This window comes from Pavona decussata, unplaced genomic scaffold (genome assembly GCF_977016875.1).
Source record: "Pavona decussata unplaced genomic scaffold, jaPavDecu1.1 SCAFFOLD_137, whole genome shotgun sequence".
Lineage (NCBI taxonomy): Eukaryota > Metazoa > Cnidaria > Anthozoa > Scleractinia > Agariciidae > Pavona > Pavona decussata.
Genome location: NW_028145550.1, coordinates 3,333,729 through 3,340,288, shown reverse-complemented (window position 1 = coordinate 3,340,288; position 6,560 = coordinate 3,333,729).

Here is a 6,560-nt window from a genome sequence, read left to right as displayed (position 1 = left end):
TCCGATTTTGGATCAACAAAGATTGTGTTCGTCAAAAACCACTACGAGGTCAATATTTGACACCATGGAATGGTGAAGAACTGACATTGCCATGGACCGTTAAACTTTCCGATGAAGATGTCGAGCACATCCGCAAAGCAGGATTTACAATGAAACTTCGCGCTCTCCTCGTGAGTATTTCGAGGATGATACATCAATTCGCGTAAATTTTATTTTCTCGATTTTTTTTTAAATTTTTTTATCTTTTGTTTTCACAAGGCTGATGAATTCAGGTTTAAACTTAAAACTTAAAACGTGAACTGGAGTAGGATGACATCGGCGTTTGTGTTTATCCTTCAAAACATGCGAAGCGAAAGGAAGACGAAGACCAAGAGCCACCTTCGAAGAGGAGCAGGGAAAAGCGAATGGTAAGCTTTCGATACTGAATATTCACACCCACTTGTGACATTCTAAGCGTTGTAACCTTCTGAGGTTTATAGTTTGACCTCACTGTTAACTCAGTCGCAAGTTTTATAAAATACATGGCGTAATTGTTTTGGTATATATTCTCATAGATCGTGAGATCCGCGAAGTTTCGTTGAGAGCAAGCTCTCAAAACATACTACATGTAGCACAAATGCTACCACTGATGTAAATAGCTCGATGCGAGAACAGTCGCACTCGGCGAACACAGAAAACATTGTAAACCATGATGTAGATAAGGTAGATAAGCTGCAGCAAGAATTCAACGAGCTCAAACAAATATTGTACACACATGTGTTGCAGAATTCTGCAAACAATAAAGATGTTGAAAAGTATAACAGCGTTAACTTTATCTCTGAAAACCTAACCACCACAACGGGGGTTCAAAATAGAAAAAGGGCACAAAACAAATAACAAGCGCAAAGAGCGCAGAAAAAAATTGGCTAAAAAACGGATTGAGACACAAAGAGAAAAAACACGAGAAATTGATTCACACGAGTTGGTGAAGTATCTGAAATCGAACGAGTGAGCGCAGCAAACGAGTGAGATTTCTGATACAAAACCAACGAGTGTGAAAATCGCGTACAAAGCGCTTTCCTAAAAAATCGAGAGTATGAAAATTTTACCCCCCCCCCCCCAAAAAAAAATCTTTCAAACAAAAGTTTTACCCCCCACTGCAATGACAGTTTGAAAATTTTACCCCCCCCACCCCCCCATGGTTGGCCTGGTGGTTGAATTGTTGAAAAGTTCCAGGGCACAACGCTTGGTTACATGCGGAAATCGCTAGCTCTCTGAATCTGAACTGGCGAGAGAAACAATCAGAAATCAGGCGAAATTCAAGTAAGGGAACGTACCTTACAATATCTCTTTAATGTCTTGATAATAACAATGTTTTGTTATTGCTGGAGTCTATTCTTCAGTCGTCAAAAGAAGGTACACAGAAGGCCCAGGGGCCCCACTCACATATTTTAATGATGGGGGGGGGGGGGGGGTCCGGAGGATTTTTTTGGGTCTAACGTTTTGACCAAAAGGGGTTTTTTTGGGTCGCGAAAACAACACAGGGTTTTTTTTTTTGGGGGGGGGGGGGGTATTGTATTTTTTATCAGCTCAAATCAACAATAACATAAGCGCAATTTACTGCTTGTGTGATATTACGGGATATTTCTGAGATTGTAATCTATTTGAAAAGTAATTACCGGCACTCCACGCGCATCTAATCCAGAGAGAAATATTCAATAGGTCACGTAATCCAACGCCTTTCAAGCCAGTCATTTTGAGATATCAATTGCACAAAAATATGGCGAAAAGTCTGATGCCACGAGGTCTGTTACGTAGGGATGTTCCGGTACAACAGCAAGCAAAGAATGTGCTAAGGACAAGACATGCTGTAGATGTCATAATGAATATCTTCCTGTAAAGTTGTCGCAGAAGATAGGATGAAGAGACACTATAACAGTCATGCGAGCTTTTTGTATTTGTTTATGTATAGTTTTGTTTTTGACCAAAATTTGCTGATGCAAAAACACTGAGGGATTTTTTGGGGTATGCTAAAAAAAAAGTGGGGTTGTTTTTTTTGGGTAGACAAATTCTGAAGTTGGGATTTTTTTGGGTATAAAATATGAACCTCTGTCGGACCTCCCCGTCATTAAAATATGTGAGTGGGGCCCCTGGGACAAGGTCAAAGCAGCTCGGGGTTTGAAAGCAGAACAGGAGCATTTGATGTATGGATGTGGATATATAGATTTTGAAGAAGCCTACCATCTCTATTCGTCTTTTAGTCAATTTTTTTTGGCCAGATAAACAAGCCTTCAGAGATAAACTGCTTGATGAACTACACCGTTTGCCTGTCTATGTCATTACTCAACCTATTACATGCAAGATCTTTGTCGCTCTGGGGCGGGTTGTTCGAAAGCCGATTAACGCTAATCTACGATAAAAAGTTAATCGAGGCTTTCATCGCGCGCTCTTTAAAAGTGATTTCAAAGCCTAATTTCAAACTAAAGGTAAAGAAAAGTCTAAGTCAAAACTGAGGGCTAAAACTCTTTTGGAAGAATCTTTATTGATTAGTTATTTCAAAGTTAACGTTAATCCAGGATTAGCTTAATCGAGCTTCGAACAACTGGGCCCTAAAGAATAGTAGCGGTATGGAGAAGTATCTAGTCGATTTTACCAACTCTATGATTGATGAGAAGAATGATTGCTAAATACATTTAGTTGGTACCATTTGTATGTCTTAAAATTCCCCCCCCCCCCTCCTCACTTTCCGTACAAGGTAAAAAATTACCCCCCCCCCCCCCAAAAAAAAAGAGCTCGTTTAAAAAAATTCCCCCCCCCCCTCTCAAAAACCACCCCCGCCCTCCGCCTAGGACGTAATAAACGATCGGTCCCTAAAATCGACATTTGAAAATATCACCAATCAAAATCATAACTGGTGCAAAGGATAACAAACATTTCAATTCTTAATTAAATAAGGAAATAACAAAAGAAACAAATCCAAAATTGGTAAGGCCAATAAAGTTTAGTTTGTCACTGCGTAGGGCTGTCTTCGTCTGACGTAGCCTGAGTATCAGCCTGAGTATCGGGGGAGGGGGGTAGTGGGGAGAGGGGGAAGAGAGGAAGGGGAAAAGGGAAGAAAAGCCTGACACAAAAGCATTGAGACGAGTATTCCGCTAGACTGCAAGCAGTCCCTTTCTGGTTAGTCGAGATGGTGTGCTCATATCGCAGCGAGACTGGAGCGAGGAGAAATAAACGAGAAGAGACTCCCCAAGCCCCCTTCCGCTCGTTCGCTCTAGTTTTTTGTCGCGCTCGGCTATTTCGCGCGACCTCTCGACTATCCAGAAAGGGACTGCTTGCAGTCTATCTTATCACGGTTATTTGTCCCTTGATCCCTTCTTAAGCATTGTAGCTTCTTTGAAAGCTATGCAATGCGTTAAATTGAGGGCTAAAGGCCGCTTAAGTTACGGCTGTTTGTTTTGTTGTCGCTCCACTAAGCTCTGTAACTGTAACTGTGAGGTTTGTGTTGCGGGAGCTTAGTATTTTACTCCTGTGTTTAACCATCAGTATTACGGTGGACCACTTTCATGTCTCTTGGAGCTATAGACCGTTTTTGACGCTTTAAAGCGATTCTATGTTTTTGAATTTGACGTTCGTGAAAGCTAGTCAGAGCTCTAACGATGCCTTGTTCTGCTTGGTTGCGAATACGTTTAATATCCTACTTAAAGTCGGGTCTCTTCTCCTACACGGCTCTGGTCTTTGCGGTTGTGGACTCCTTTGCGTAGCTCGTCTGCTCGGCGGTTTTGGTTTCCTTTGCGGGCTTCATCTCTTCGGCTGGTCCTGTCTGTTACGCTTTGTTTCTCGTTTTGGTCTTTTCTGGAATGACCGGCTACTGGAGGCGGTTGGCTGGGCTCAATTTCATTTGGGGGCACGTATTCTATTAGAGTTAGTCTTCTTCTTGTTGGTCTATAGGCTCCATAGTTATATCTGTTGGCTCAGTGCTGTTTACGCCTGGTTTGGAACCGGGGATGTTGAGAAATCCCGCGGTTGTAAGAATGCTTTCTGTCATGGTCAGGCAAGACCGCGGTTTCGATCCTATCGTATGGATCTCGTCAGTTGCCGATTATCTTATCGAAGGAGAATGATAGGGATGAGTTCCCAGTATCATTCCACGTGAGGCGTAATTTCTCACATCACTATAAGATCATAAACGTCTGTGGAAACGATATTACGACAATGAATAACAGACGTAAGCTAACTAGGACATGGTCACACCCACTCAGCCAATCAGTGCCCAGTATTTGTATGCTCTATATCCCATAAATTGTCTTAAATTACTGTATGTAAAAAGACGGGGGGCTTTGAAGCACAGGGAAATTGTAGGGTAAAATATCTACTCATTGACGCTTTCTAAGCGAGTCGTTGTGCATGTCCCTGAGCGAGATAAATCGAGAAAAGAGGTTGTATGTCGGTTCCATCTTGAAACGTCGCAATGCGATAGCGCTACTAACCTGCGATAAGGCGTTCCTTTTTTCGGGGGTGCGCGAAAGTGTGGAAGCGCGAGAGTTGGCGGTCGGGAGAAGGGAGAAAAAAAAAAAAAGAACGCCTGATACAATTACTGGACGAGTCATCTGCCGCCCCTTGTTTGCTTACGTGATGTTTTCTTGTGTCATTCTTTTAAAGTAAGCCAATCAGATTTTACCGGAAATGAATACATCTTCAGCTAATTCTCAAAATTCAAAAAATATTTTTGAACACTCAATATTATGCTACAAAAAAATGAAATCTATGATTTTAAATGCCAATTCTAAAATTTCTAAAACTACACAATGGCTTTCTCTAAGCCAAAAAGAGCTGAGCTCTCGAAATTAATTATTTCCAAACTTTAAGGCATAAATCGACGAGACAGTGTTCACAGTTTTTCAACGTATTTATAAATGTTTCAGCTTCATTCCAAGCGAACGTGAAAAACTTCAGCTCGAACGTCGACATTATCATGCTGTATTGAACTTACCAGGTTGCAACTGTGTGAAACTTCATCGACCACCAAAACCTTCGTCTGGTGAAGATTGCCACACCGCGCGTAACGCCTTCCTCCATCGATCACTCAGCCATTGTTCAGCATTGCCGTAAACGATGTCGACGTTCCCTGCGCCAATAAAGAGGAAACTCTGCGTTTAACTCGAAGGTTTATTATACGAAAACTCGGGTCAATGGCGAGCACATGGAACAGACAACGTCAGACGCGCATGCGCAGCGCTGACAACCGCTGGATACAATGTACAGTGTAAATAACGTAGTGGCGTGGCTCTCTCTCTAGCACTAAGGCACAGAAGTAAACTGAATATGCATGCAATATAAACGACTAAATACAGAAACATGAACTAGAACAACAACGCGAAAGGCGGACCTGAAACTAAACTGATACAAGCACAACGGGTGCAGTCTCTGGTCCCTTAGTTTTGTCCTTCTAAGTGCAGTGAGTAGTAGAAAATTACTAATGTAAGGTGAAAGGACGCGGAATAGTGCTACCAGGAAGAACGCAAAAGCCTAGCATGCTAGCTTAAGTCCCAGTCCTGATTTTGCCAAAAGGGGGCGCCAGACCTCCTGGGAGGAACGACAGCAGCCGACTCGGGTGGAGAACCTGAAAGAACCGAGCAGTCTGAAGAAGAGGCTAGAGTGCAGGGTGGTGGAACAATGGCTGCAGGTACTGGAGGAAGTTCCTGAACAGGGACAACATCATGTGCAGGTTGCGGAACCGTGGGTTGTCCATAGGCGGGAGGCTGAGTAGCCACCAGAGAAGGAGCAGGGACAGTAGAGTGTCTTGGTGGTAGAATAACAGGGTCGGCGTCATCATCAGAGTCAAATGGGGAGGCTTTGTGAAGGCCACGAATGGGGCCCTGCGGAGACTGAGCCAAAACTGTCGGGGCCACTGTATAACATTCAGACATAGGCACCACGTAAAGTTTGCTGTGGAACTGGGAGGTGGTGAACTTCCGGAGCTCACAAGAAAGGTCCTCACGAATGTTGACCACAAGGTACTTCTCACGGGCTTTCAATTTGTCTCTGTCACCTTTCAAGAAGACTAAGTCGCCAACAGAGACGGCAGCTGTGGGTAGGTTGGTACGGTCACGAGCCTTAGACTTTGCACTGGGTGTGTGATTCTGCTGGCGGGAGAAATTCTGACTAATGATGAGTTGTCTGTCAACTATAGGTAGCTGTTCACCAGTTAGCTGGTCGCGCTGAGTCCAGACCTCCCGCGCCCCCGGATGCGGGAGTTTGTATTTGCCGTAGCGAGCGCCAGAGTGACGACAGATACAGGTCCTCCCTCAGGGGACAGGTTTAGGAGCTCTAAACCGAGCTCCTCAATGGCGCGTTCCGCGACAGGATTCTTGTTTGGATTCTTGACCCTGCCGATCTCCAAGGTAATGCCATGGGAATGGAGGATTGGGTCGGTGGCAAGCGCACAAAAACCAGGGGCAGGATCAACACGGACTGTGGCGCCGCCATCGTGTAAGGAACGCAGCTGGGAACATAAGACTATGAGGGCGTTGCGGAGATCCTCATGTTTCTCACTCTGGATAAGGGCGGTTAAAGTGTACGAG